This window comes from Trachurus japonicus, chromosome 21 (genome assembly GCF_045865225.1).
Source record: "Trachurus japonicus isolate A0001 chromosome 21, Traja_1.0".
NCBI classification, from domain to species: Eukaryota; Metazoa; Chordata; class Actinopteri; order Carangiformes; family Carangidae; genus Trachurus; species Trachurus japonicus.
In genome coordinates this window covers 11,838,049-11,851,954 of record NC_140927.1, presented here as the reverse complement: position 1 = coordinate 11,851,954, position 13,906 = coordinate 11,838,049, and the positions used below count along the sequence as shown (strand labels likewise).

Below are 13,906 nucleotides of genomic sequence, written 5' to 3'. Positions count from 1 at the left end.
TTATTCTTGGTCTACTGCATACAAGTAGTTTTTTTTGAAAGTTTTGGTTCTGCTCCACTGTGCTGTCGTTGCTTTCTGGAGTCACAACAACCAAAATCAGTCATCCAACCATGACCCCCCTCCTACTGAGTCACAGCCTGCTGTAATCAACTTCAGGAGTGAGTGGGTGGAGCTGGGAGTTGGTGTGTCAGCACACATGCATGCTTATGTATGTGGATGTGTGCATTTGTGTGTTAAGAGTTTTGAAGTGGACCTCCTCCTGTGGATGCTCTCTGAATACATTTACTGAATAAAGTGGCTGAAGGGAAAGGTCCTCATGGGTAATTAAGTATGTGCGTGTGTGGCATTATGCTCCTCTTAGGTAATTGTGGATATTTGTGTGTATATAACAAAACAAAACATGACACTAAAATACCAAAATAGGCAGATCTGCTTGTAAGAGTACAGGACAATGAGCTGTGTTTACATGTGCATGAATATTTCATAACACTGAACTATTCCAATTGTAAACCTTAAATGTCATTTGCTTTTTACTGTTACCTTCAAATCCAATTCACTTCACAAGGAATTAAAGTTGTATAAAGATGCTGACATTGCAAGTTAAAGTTAGGGCTGCATGGCAAATTGATATTTTCATTTGAATAATTCAAAAACAGGTCACTCCTAGTTTGCCTTTATGCTGTAACCTTTTTAGTTTTGTATGACCATGCATCTGGTACAACAGGATTTGGTCACATGAGAAGACGACAATATGACAGATGTGGCTCTGGGGCTGTTCCTGATATTTTACATCAATATATTAATATTTTAACTGAGGCACCACGGTGCAATTTACAGGATTATTTCTCTGAGAATCTCATTCATATCCAGGCCCGAGGGCTCTTGTAACTGAAATGCGTTGTGAATTAAAATTGAATAGATTTGGGATATTTGTGGCAGAACCCAGTCCTAGTGGAAGTCAGAGTGCATTATCTGACGAGTCAAATGAAGTCCAGGAATTGTTCCTGTCTGATTCCTGTCCCTGAGCATTGCTTCTGGATGCTCGTCTTTGTAGTGCTGACATCCTGTTACACTTTGAAATCACCAGGATACAGGTTTTATCTTTAAATATAAATCGAGGGGTTAGAACCAAAAGGGCGTAAGTGACATTTTGGGCGAAAATGAGTTCTATATATCAAAAGAAAGGTCTTGATGAGCTCTATCCAATGATGCCAAAATGACCCATCTGAGATCAAACTGTATTGAATAAAGCAACAAAACAATAAAGACCTAACTCAAAAATGTGAGTAATGTTTGGAGCCAAAAGGGCGTAAGTGCACTTACGCCCTTCTGGCCCTGAAAAATACATCTAAATACATGTCGGACCCACATGTTGGTTCAGAGCCAGAAGGGCGTAAGCGTACTTGTTGCCCTTAAACAGCATTGAAAATGGCTGAGAAAACTGCAGACATGGAACTGTCTGAGGCAGAAAAGATTTTGATGAATATTATGAAACAAACTGATGAATCCTATATTAAAGAAGTTAAAGATGAGTCAAAGTTGTTTTTGAATGTATGCCCTCACAAGAGTGATTACAGTAAGACAGAATCATGCCTTGAGAGCCTTACAGGGGTCATCCCTATGTTCCCCGGCTCCTATGTAGCTGTTATGTGTGTGACTGGGCAACATAGAACCCTTTCATAGAAAAAGGGTCCTATGTTCCCCGCTTTTCCCCGAAAAGACCAGGGCAACATGCCATTTTTTGTCCCATACCTGCAGTGGAGTTGTGACTTTGCAGATTTTTGCCTATTTTTGAGTGAGAAGTTGAGTTGTGACTTTGAGTGAGGAGTGTAATTGTCCCATTGGTTGGGTTTAGGCAATAAAGACAGGAGTTGGTTAAGTTTAGTACAGTAAAAAGACCAGGTAGAGGCTAGACAGGCCAGATAGATGGATAGAGTCCAGATAAGTAGAGAGAGTCCATCGACCAGCAACAGCGGGGAACATAGGACCCTTTTAAAATAATTAATGAATGAGTTACATGACAATTAATTACTTATTCAAGTGTTAATTATTCAATCAGTTCAATGCATTGTTCAGCAGATACGCCCAATATGTCCTAGAAGACTTGGAAATGTTTGGTGCCAAAAAGGCGTATGTGACGTTTTTGACATATTTTTTTGATTTTAAAATGTTTAAGAACATGTTCATTGTGTTAATATGTCATAAGTTTATTACATAAATACTCATTCATATAAGCATGTCTGTGGTTGCAATGTTGTGGTTTAAGGTTAATGAATACAGTTGATTGAAGTCTGGTCAAAATTTTGTTTTGCCTCTCCTGTAAAGTTTGTCAAATGTCACTTACGCCCTTTTGGTTCTAAGCCCTCGAAATCATGTTTAAAGAGGAGAGGTTCCTGAGTTCCTGCTCACCAGGAAGGAAAGAAGATGAAGGGAATGAGGGCTGTTCAAAGCACCTACCATCACCTCGTTTGTACCGTTCAAACAGCTGCAGCCCTTTGCAGGACAGCAAGTGCCTTTCTTTCAGTTAGTGGTGTTTTTTTCATGTTTGATGGTACGTAATCCACCGTAAAAAGGTCAAATGTGCTGATTTCTTGTAACAATGAAGTGGTGACTCTGAGCTGCGCCACCTTCCACAGTGTCAGATGGTTTGAACAGGATGATCTGCATGTTGCCCTTAAACGCACTACCCAGCAGCGTGAGCACACGCCATTATTAATTAGATGTCAATGAAATGGCAGAAGGTTGAAAGCAGACACATTCAGAGGTTACCAGCACACAGCACATACGTCTGAGTGGTTGTACACAAAATAAAACACCGGTGCCGCTGTAAATGAGGCATATTGCAAGAGAATTCTGCCGCTTACGATAATGTGATATTGACTACCTGTCCTGCTCTGGAAGTGCTCAGACAGAATAGGACCTTTGAGGATTTGTGACTCGCTCCTGAGTTCACGTATCCCATAGTCCACCTCTGCATACTAAATCTCCATTGATTTCTACTCATCAATTTGAGAGAGACCTTTCTCTCTCACACAGGCTCACTGTCCGCTGCCTCCTCGGGTACGGTTTAGCCTCTGCAGTCGATAGGCAGTCATGTCTAAACTACACACATAGTCACACACGCACACACATGAATAGACGGTAACAAAAATAGATGAAATAATCCATCATTAATCTCACATCTGTGGAGGTCAGTGTACAGATCCGGTCACTTCATTACAGTGTCCACTCATGCTGGGATCAGACTACACCAATTCAGGCCAGTTTTCACGCAATTTGGCCATGGCCGACACATTTCCAATGCCGGGCGTGATTCTGAACCTCGTAAACGACAAGCAGACATGTCGCGTTACATCACTGAAGACTAGCAATTTTGCATCTAGGACGCTGTACGACGCCCCAAAGGAAAGCGCACTGTAGCATGTTAGAATTTTTTGCATCTCACCACCTAGTCTGACATCTCCTACGACGTGAACCTTGACATTGACCAATAGGGTTACAGAACGCTCTGACACATTGTTCACGCATTGAAGGTACATCAGCTCCCTTCATGTACGCAATGTAAGTTTATGGTTTTGAGTTGTACACATTACCTCATGTTCATTGTCATACTGTCCTCTTTACCAGACCCACGATCGTTTCTTCTTTTTTGTGTCCGCAAAAGACCGCTGGCATCACACAGAACTCGCGCAGGGTCGTGGTGGACAATGATTGGTCAGGGTCATCCTTGTAGTGTTGCCAGTCTCCCGACTAAGACACGGCAAGAATTCATGCCACTGTGAGTGTTTAATCTGACATGGTGACCATCGTCAAAGAAAAAAAAGTAGTCGGATGTAGTCTGATCCTACACCAAAATAAAGTCATTGGAGCGGCACATCTTACCACCTTGTCACAGCAGTCTCCTTACTTGCTCTCCCCAGCTCACTGCTGTATTTCTAAGTCAATGCAGCAACGTTGTGTAACAAGCAGACATACTTTTGTCAAGGTGGGGGAGACAGACTCAAGACTCTGGTTCAGCAAGCAACCACAAAGACTGACTGAAAGAATTGGAATCCCTATCAGTGTCCCAGTAATTACCCTGTTCCTTCTGTGACAGCATCAGAGAAGTTGTATTATCTCGTAGTGCTGCACTCCCTCTTATCTTGTTGTTGCAAGATAAACTTGCAGCAGCTTCTGTCACTAAACATGTCTCAAGAGAGAGTTTGTCTGTATTGAATCAGCTCTGCTACAGTTATACTCCACTGGTTTTACATCACATTTTAAGTAGCTGGTCAGGGCTAAAACACACACTTGTACAGGGATGTGTGCAGTGTTTCCCCAAGGGCTTTTTGCTGCAGCCGTGCTGTTGTGTGCAGTTCCATGAAGGCATCACAAGGGTGATGACTGTTGAGACCTTAAAATTGTTAGGGATATATTTATCTTCACTTTGTCATGAGTGTGTTAATTTACTGGCAGCTTTTGACAGCTGAAGGGCCCAGAGGCCTGCCATAGTAATAAATGTCAAATAATTTAATGTCTTTACAAAGAAATGACTGAAACTATTTCTACTGAACATAAGTAGAAATATATTAACAATAAGGTGCCAGCCTTTCTTCTTCAGACTTAACCAAAATTCAAAATAAAATAGTTTGACTAACAAGATGTTGACAACGAGAAGTCAACAGTTTAGCATCTGTCTTCAGTGATTAAGTGACTGCAGCCGGGCAGCTCTAACTTATGTTATACTTGTTAGACTATATGATTCATACTGCAAACATAGTGTGGCTGTCCATTAGTGATCACCTTATTTTAAGCTTAATGCCAGGTGAGAATGGGGCCTATAAATTGACTTTGTCAGCCTACATCATCAGAATATTGTTAATGATTTTTAATTAGTTTGTCCATGTATGGTCAAGGACAATGCAAACAAAACAAACATTAAAATTTTCCAAACAACTCCAAAGTGGGAAATCAAGCATTTTTGCTTCATTAAATCCCGAGTCATGAGCATTGTAGGTGAGATAATTAGGAAGGAATAAAGAACCAATGAAGCACAGGTATTTATTTTGACTTCACATAGCATTGTAATTATCTGTTTAATTAGCGGTTCGAACTGTGTAATTAGTTGGAATAATTCATGGGAAATGTGCATTTATTACAACAGTGTAGAGAGCAGCGTGCACTGTGGGTAAATGTTGCAACAAGTTTAACTAGAAACCAGGGTTTGAACCAGTCCAACTGGAGTGTAACTGTGTGTTCACACCAAAAGCGTCAGTAGCGTCAACAGACGCTCTCAACTCTCTGTTCACTGGCATCTCACCGCCTGCCAGCTTGAGTTTTCAACTGGCTGCCGCAGTGGCGGCGACACTCCTCATTTGCATAAAGTTGAACTTCTCTCAACTTCTAATTTGACGCTCTCAACGCTACCGACGCCCGTCAACGCCAGTCGACACCCGTCAACACCCCCATTTAAAATGAATGACTTCCGGCTGCCGCGACACTCCGGACTCTTTTGGTGTGAACGCACAGTAAGGAGTGCAATGCTACATTCACATGGGATCAGGCAGACCACAGACAGCAAAGAATGTCATTTTAGTGGACAAGAGAAGGATAGTAAACTTGGGCAAGGCCGGCAGAGACGGCATTGCAATGAGAGAAATCAGAATTGTATAGCCATGCATTACGTATATGCATAGCTCGGATAATAATCAAATTCAGTCAAATTATACACAAGAATTGTGTATCGTGTATTGTTTTGCCGTTGTGCCGTTCTGTCGGACCACTTGTTTATTTTCCGGTTTGCCTCCCGTGGCTGTAGTCCATCTGCCTGATTCCATGTGAATGAAGCACAAGGAGCAACGGCTGCAGAGAATCCTGCTACTTTATGCAAATACATCAAAATACATCACATAAGGCACACAGGTCACCCAGACATTACAACCTAACAATACTATATGACATAGCATCAGTCTGTCAAACTTGGCTCCTATAGACTTTTGATTTGGATAATCTCAGCAGTTTACTTTTCTTTCTGAGTAGTGCTGGATGTAATTTAAAGAGTTGGTCTGACATGCTCAGCCAATCATATAATTCAACTTTCAGTGTGCAGAGATGTGCCTGGGTGTTTGTACAGAATGTACACAACTCTCCAAAGATTCCTCAGCCAGCCAAGTGTGCGACTGTTGTGTGTTCTTGTGGCCTCCACTCCTCCACATTGCCTGTCATCTCTCTCCTTTATCCCTTTCTCTCTGTTCACCGCTCACACCTTTCCTCTCCCATTCATGTCTCCTCTTCCAGTCTGTTTACTCAGACACCATGGGGCTTTCCTTTGCGCAGTTTTCAGCTTTTAGCAAAATTGAAAAGAAATGGTCGGTACCCACAGGGTTTAATTTGCATCCCTTCCCTCTGATGGTGGTACATATTTTGAGTAACTGTCCAGATCACTGGTGGAGAGGAGACTTAATTGCCGTCCGCAGGTGAAACAGGGCCAAAAAAAAAGTGTAAACTGTAGTCTAACAAAGTTTTTAATCAACTGCACAGTAAACTTGTTCAAACTAGTGCAGATCAAAGTAACTTGCTGTGTCAGCCAGTTTTTTTGGCTATAAAAGTGGAAAGGAGGGATAAGTAAGAAGTAAATTTGCATGCAAATTTGCCCCTTTTCTGTGGGAGAAGATTTAGATTTAAATGAGACATATTATGGAAATATCACTTTTTGAAGGCGAACATATATTTGGGTGTTTGTCTTGTCTTACGGCCCCCAAAATGTGAGAATTGACAAAACAAATCTGTAATGTGCAGGCTCCCTAGATTGAAATCCATGTTGTTTTATGAGCTGTTCCCTCAGTTGTCTTCCAGTGATGTAACTAGTTTTCGAATTTGCATAACCTCACCCCTACCTGGGACCGGTAGAAGGGGGGGGGGGGGGGCAGTTTTTCATTTGCATTTAAAGGGGCAGGCTCTGGAACCAGCTGTTCTGAACAGGGCTGTTTTGAGAGTATGAAAAGAGAGCTGTGATGTTTGATCCTTGGGGTATTTTGACCATAGCATGTCACAGACATGTCTTTAAGACACCTGGGAACTATTTTAATTTGTGGAAAAGGGGCATAATATGTCTCCTTTAAATGAGACCTCTTAACTGGGTAGCCATCAGGTCTGGTTTAAACTGTTTTAAACTAAATTCAGTGTCAGTGAGTTTGCTCTGTCCTTCAAGTTACGTGAGGCAACCTAATTGAGACAAGCCGGAGCTTCATATGTTGTGTTGATCTTCACTTCCTGTGTACTGTATCTGCTCACAACAAACCTTCTCCTGTATTTTCTCCACTGAGTGGTCTGCCTGTATGTGGGGCTGTTTAAGTCGTAAAGGTTTAGAGAAGCTTGTGAAAGACAGCTGGTTTGACAAGAGGTGGCAGGATGACAAGCAGGTGGATCAGGAGTGACAGACGGACCATTATTCCATATTTATAAGTGGTGTCATATTTAAAGAGAACAACCTGAGACACACAGAAAGATAAATATGGTATTATGGGGCTCTGAGGCAGCCCGTGTCTCCTTTTTCCAAATGGAAAAATGGAAAACTATGACTACCACCAAAAGACTGAAAAGCAACTTGCCACATATACTTGATGACAGGGCTGAACTTCTCAGCTTGGGCTAATCACCTCTTTTGAGGAAAGTGTTTAATTAGCTTGTGCTTCTTTAGCCATGTCAGCAGAATAGCCTGTTGGTCAGTCCACCACTTCCATCTTGATTAAAGTATCTCAATAACTAATAAATGGAGTTCCATAAAGTCTTATAAAGACGTTGACAACCCTCCTATGGAAATCACCATAGACCTCTATAGATCTCCATGTGAGTGTTACCGTTCCAACAGATAACATAGTAAACTTGCCCACCTAGCATCTGCATGTTAGCCCTGCAATTGTGAGACTGTTAGCGTTCTGATATTAGCACAGTACAGCCACACATAGCTGCCAACATGTTTGCAAACTCCTGTCTGTGTGTGTGTGGCCACAGCTACAGGCATTTGATTGTTTGCATCAGGGCACAAATTATTTCTTCCTAATTCAACTCAGTGCTTCCGTCATTGTTGTCAGAGCTCTGAAGCATGCTTGAATTTTACCTCGCAGTATCGCACATTGCTCACAGCTTCGATTACACAGCTGGCCTCCGAGCGCAAAGTTTAAAAACATTATTGAATTATTTGAACCACTTTTTTGTAAACTGCATCAAATGGGACGATCAGAAGCAGAAACAGGAGGAGAGCGTCTCTGAGCTCCCGGAGGTACAGTAGAATATTGGTCTGATTTAAAGAGACGGCACCTGGTTATTTCCTGAAGAAGGTTTCTCTTTATTTCTTAAAAGCCTATGTCACTGCGCTCATGCTGTGCTGGCTCAGCTGTATCAGAGCTGGAAGACAAGTACCGCTGGTCTGAGTTAATGATGATTAATCGCCACCATTCATGAATAGCAGGTTCACATGCACACACACACAATCTGTGCACCCAGGGCGCTCCACTTTGCACTTGTTACAGGCTCCTGCACCGTCAGAACAAGGCCTAGAGAAAGAGATCCGTCAGCAGCAATAGGGCTGATCCATCATCCCTCTGTGGACAGACACTCAGGCTGCTGTCATCACTGCTGAAGTTTTTGTCTCTGGCAAGTTTTCAGTATTCCTGTCTGTCATCCCTGTCCACACACACACACACACACACACACACACACACACACCCCATATTTCTTTTTCCTGTCTCTCCTCATCTTCCTCTTCCCTCAGACTCGTGTTCTTACTCACGTTCTCCATTTCTTGCTGATACCCCTGTGGCCACACACAAGTCTAAACAGTGGCCCATGTGACTGACTGACCGCTGGAGCTGTGCAATAAACAAGTGCACTGATGTCAGTTCGGGGACGCTCATACGTGAAATTCATAAGTTGAACAGCAGGACCCGTGGGCATGGTGGCGTGTAGTGGCCTATACCCCCATGACGACGGGTCATTGTCAGGGGTAACAGTCACATACAGTACCAGAGCGGAAGGGAGCTCTAGAGCTCTAGAGTTTGTGCACACATTTAAACATGTTACATATTGCTGTGTACTTCTAGTGTATCAAACAGTGAGATGAGACATATAATTAAATAAATGTGTGTGTATGAAGCAGTGCCGAAACAGAATGTGTGGATGTTCTGCCAAAAGCGGTGGCTGGATATCTTCATATAAACAGTGCCACACAAAAAAGGAAGAAAAAAAAAAAGTTCACCACCAGACAGAGAATAGTGTAATTTGAGTGATTACTGAGTGATTAGGGTCCGGGCAGCTAAGCTGCCGGGACACTATTGTATTCCTAGGAATTCTTCTTCTTCTTCTTTCTTCTTCTTCTTCCAAGGAAGTCATACTTCCCATGGGTGAAAACTCACCAAACTTCACAGAAACATCCAACCCCATGCCAGATTCACTCAACTCCAAGGACATGTGCCCCCCCCCTCCTAGGGGGGGCACAATAAGCGTTTAAATTTTAAAACTTTAAAAATTCCTACCAAACCAACGGTAGATGCTACAGTGTTGAAACTTCACCACAATGTAGCCTCAATACTGCTGAAACTTTTGTCCACTTAAACTTATTACAAATTATGAAGTCCATCACTCTGTTTTTTTCAATAACTGTAAAACTTTTAAAATGTGTCTCCTCCCACAATTTTTGCTCAATTGACACCAAACTTGCTACAGAGCATCTCCAGACTGTCCTCCACAAAACTTGTTTCTCGGATTTTTGATTAAGCAAAAATTGAGCCTACAGTGCATGAAAACGTTTGACTGTAAACAGTACTGTAAACATATACCATCAAATTCTTGATACATACATTTTCAATCTTCCTGAAAAAAAATGACAATATTCTGGAGTCATGGTTGATGAAGTTTGGCAAATATCAGAATTTTATCTCAAAAACTGAATTTTCTAGAACATTTTGAATTCTGCTCTCATGGGAACAACTGCAGTCAATGTGAGACTGGAATTTATAAACATCATATTTTCTCTTATGAAGCAAAACACTTATCATTAAAAACAAATCACCAACATTTCCATGCTGTCAAGATGCAATTTATGTATTATCAGATTTTTGTTTAGATGACTGAATTTCTGAAATTTTGACCATTTCATCACAACAGCTGCCCGGGCACTGGCTCACCTGAGTGGATAAATGAAGCTACACAGCAGGTCTCACTACCAGCCAATTAGCTCAGCGAGTTAGGAGCTGGTTCTTGGTGTCAGAGATTGTGAGTTCGAGACCCAGCGAGGGTGATGATGATGATTACGGCTCAAAATGTCACATGTCCACAAGCTGTTTTGCTGTCTAGATGCAATTTATGTGTTAACTGATTTTTGTTTAATAGAATTTCTGACTTTCTTAAATCTGCCTTGACAACAGCTGCCCGGGCACTGACTCACCTGAGTGGATAAATGAAGCTACACAGCAGGTCTCACTACCAGCCAATTAGCTCAGAGAGTTAGGAGCTGGTTCTTGGTGTCAGAGGCTGTGGGTTCGAGACCCAGCAAGGGTGATGATGATGATGATGACAGATCAAAATGTCAGTTGTCCTCAACACGAAACACAAGACAGTTGTACTGATGGTGGCATCACAGCAAGCCTCTAAGTTTAAAAATCCAAATAGTTTGGACTGGACCATGTCCGAAGGCTCCTAACATCTTAGAGTCACAGTAGATGTTTAACAAATACATATCATTATTTTACCTCAAAACGGATTTTTCTTTTTACTGTGGTTTCAAATCTGCCTGCGCGACAGTGAATGGCTTACTCAATTTGTGAAGCCACTGTTAAATGCCACTTGGCAATTAGCTCAGTGTGATAAACAACGGTCTTTGGTTCTTGAGGTTGTGGGTTCAATCCTCAAATGATGCAAATTGGACATTATAAGGTCAACTGTCTTGTCTTCCTATTCTCCTGTTTGTTGCTCAGAATTGCCTAAATTTGCCCAAAAGTAGCCCGGACCCGACCCATTGCTGCGCAGCAGCTATAATCTCAAATTGTGATTTCCTGCTGTGCCCCAACTGATTTTTCAGTTAAAGGAGACATATTATGCTCCCTTTCCACAAATTAAATAGTTCCCAGGTGTCTTAAAGACATGCCTGTGACATGCTTTGGTCAAAATACGCCAAGGATCAAACATCACAGCTCTTTTCATCCTCTCAAAACAGCCCTGTTCAGAACGGCTGGTTTCAGTGTCTGTCCCTTTAAATGCAAATGAACCACTGCTTGCTCCGCCCCACCCCTTCTACCGGTCCCAGGTAAAACATTACAGATTTTTTTGTCAATTCTCACATTTTTGGGGCCGTAAGGCAAGACAAAGATCCAAATAAAGAGGCTTCAGAAAGTGACATTTCCATAATCATACCTGCAAACTAGTCACCTTTCGGCTATAATCGCCGTTTTTCTGGTCAACTGGGTCGTTTACGTGAATCGTGCAGAACCGGGGAGTTTTTCAAAGGGGGGGGGGGTGATAGAGTCTTGATAAACATATCGGACAGCTTTTATTTTGAAACGACACGCGGGAAGTTATCTGATGTATCGGTGGAACGCAGAAAACTATGATGACAGGCGCCTTGGATAAGCGTGTGTGTGTGCATCGGGGCCATTCAGCTGTAGCGTCTTTTGCTCACATACTTTCAATGTGGGCGCGAGTTATGCACGCGGCGCGCCGCACATTCGCCGTGCTTGTTTTTTCATGCACGTTCGCGGCACACAGCTCCATACCTGCTTCTACCGCTGGTGTTCTGTCAGACCGGTTCTGCTCCGTTTGAAAGGCGAAGGAAGAACGTATGTGGAAAGACGTGATACACACTCATTTTATGTGCTGTGATTTTCAACCCCCAGGCTACCTACAATGCTGTGAAAAAGTATTTTCCCCTTCCTGATTTCTTACTCAAACTTGTTATTAGTCATCAAACAACTTTTAATAGCCTAGACAAAGATGACCGAAGTACGGTAAATATAAAACGCACTTTTTGAATTATGATTTCATTTATTAAGGGGAAAAAAGCTATGCAAACCTACCTGATCCTATGTGAAAAAGTAATTGCCCCCTCTTGTTAAATCATGAACTAACTTTGATAAACCTTTTTATTTTTTTTGGAAAGCTTTCACTCTTCACATCCAGGCTCCAGTGATCCATGGTGAGAGCCTTTATCCACTAATGGAGAAAGCTTGGAACAGTGGTGAAAACCTTCCCAAGATGGCTGCCCCATCAAAATATTATACAAATAAATAAAAACATTGTGTGACAAATCTGCAAAAAAGTAAGAAATCAGGAAGGGGGCAAATACTTTTTCACAGTACTGTATTTAATGGAGGGGGGACAATACCTGATATTCTCAGCTGTAAACAGTAGGCTAAATATAATCATAGAAAGCTGAAAGCCACAGGTCATGTGGTCATCCAAACTGATGCATAATTTTTAGTCAAATAATGTGAACATTTTCTGCAGCTGACCCCACCTGATTGAGGTGTACTTATTCTCTCAAAGCTGTCTTTTTAATGAGAGATTTGCTCTCTGTTTAACTGGGAACACTCCAAAAAGCATAACTTGCATATTAAAATCACAAAAATTTTCTCCCGGGGGGGGTTTGGTTTGGTTTTTCGGACCTTGTCACCTTTTTTACTCTCTGGAGTTTGCAGGTCTGCATAATATGTCCCCTTTAAATCTGAAGTATCAACTTCCTTCTCCCACAGAAAAGGGGCAAATTTGCACGCAAATTTACTTTACTTTTTTTCTTACTTTATCACTCATTTCCACTTTTATAGCCAAACACCCAAATGTATGTCAAAGAGCCTTCAAAAAGTGATATTTCCATAATATGTCCCCTTTAAATTCCATTCATGGAAAATCCATATACAGTAAAGCTTCATTGTAACATCTGAAGCTGCTGTTTTGAGTCAGCTATTTGAATGACTTAAGCTGTCTCTTCAGTGAAGTCATAGCTATGGCAATTTCTATTGCCTGTACTTTATATGAGACATCTTAACTGGGCAGTATTTCTCAAAGACATTTTGTTTTATTTCACTCGTCATGAAATTACTCTTATTGGTCTATAAGGTAAACCTCAGTAGGACATCTTAATCTGGGCTAGTTTAAATAGTCTTACAAAAAATTCAGTGTCAGTGTGTTTGCTCTGTCCTTCAAGTTTATGTGATGCAGCTTAATTAAGACAAGCTGGAGCTTCACATGTTGTGTTTATCTTCTACTTCCTGTGTGCTCTCTCTGCTCACAACAAACCTTCTCCTGTATTTTGTCCACTAAGTGGCCTGTGTGTGTGAGCCTGTTTCAGTCTTTCTTTCCACAAAAACAGACAGCTGGTTGACAAGAGATGGCAGGATGACAGGCAGGTGGATCAGGAGTGACAGACGGACCATTATTCCATATTTACAATAAGATATGTCATATTTAAAGAGCTTAACCTGAGTCAGACAGATGGATAAATATGGTATTATGGTCTATGAATCTGAGGCAGACCATGTTTCTGCCACTTTTGAGTTGAAGCTCCTCTCCACACTCAGATGCTACGTATATGAGTGACCTCTGCAATGTTTGCTGCTGAAGCAGTTTTCCTGTGTGATCGCTACCTCCAGGAAAGACTGTTGTCATCGCTATAATTGTGTACAATCAGTGGTCCCACTCACTGCACTTTCTGTGATTTACAGCGGTGGCCTGCCACAGTACAGTTTTTGCTTGGCAATGCACTTTCTTGTGTAGACTGAATAAAGGAAATCTTTTGACAAAAGAGGCAAGCTGATGCAGCCCAAATTAATAGCTCCTTCTGCTCTATAGCCTTTCATGAAAATCCATAATATTGTGTTTGTATTGTGATGCATTCTGTCTGATTTACCAACAAATAGTTTGAAATATGAAGAGGATG

At 41.7% G+C, this 13,906-nt stretch overlaps 1 protein-coding gene across 1 annotated transcript in view; it reads left to right on the top strand.

Annotated features, from left to right (window-relative positions):
* The window catches only part of ube2f (ubiquitin-conjugating enzyme E2F (putative)), a 48,143-nt gene that overhangs the window by 33,148 nt on the left and 1,089 nt on the right, over positions 1-13,906 (top strand). The window lies entirely within an intron of this gene.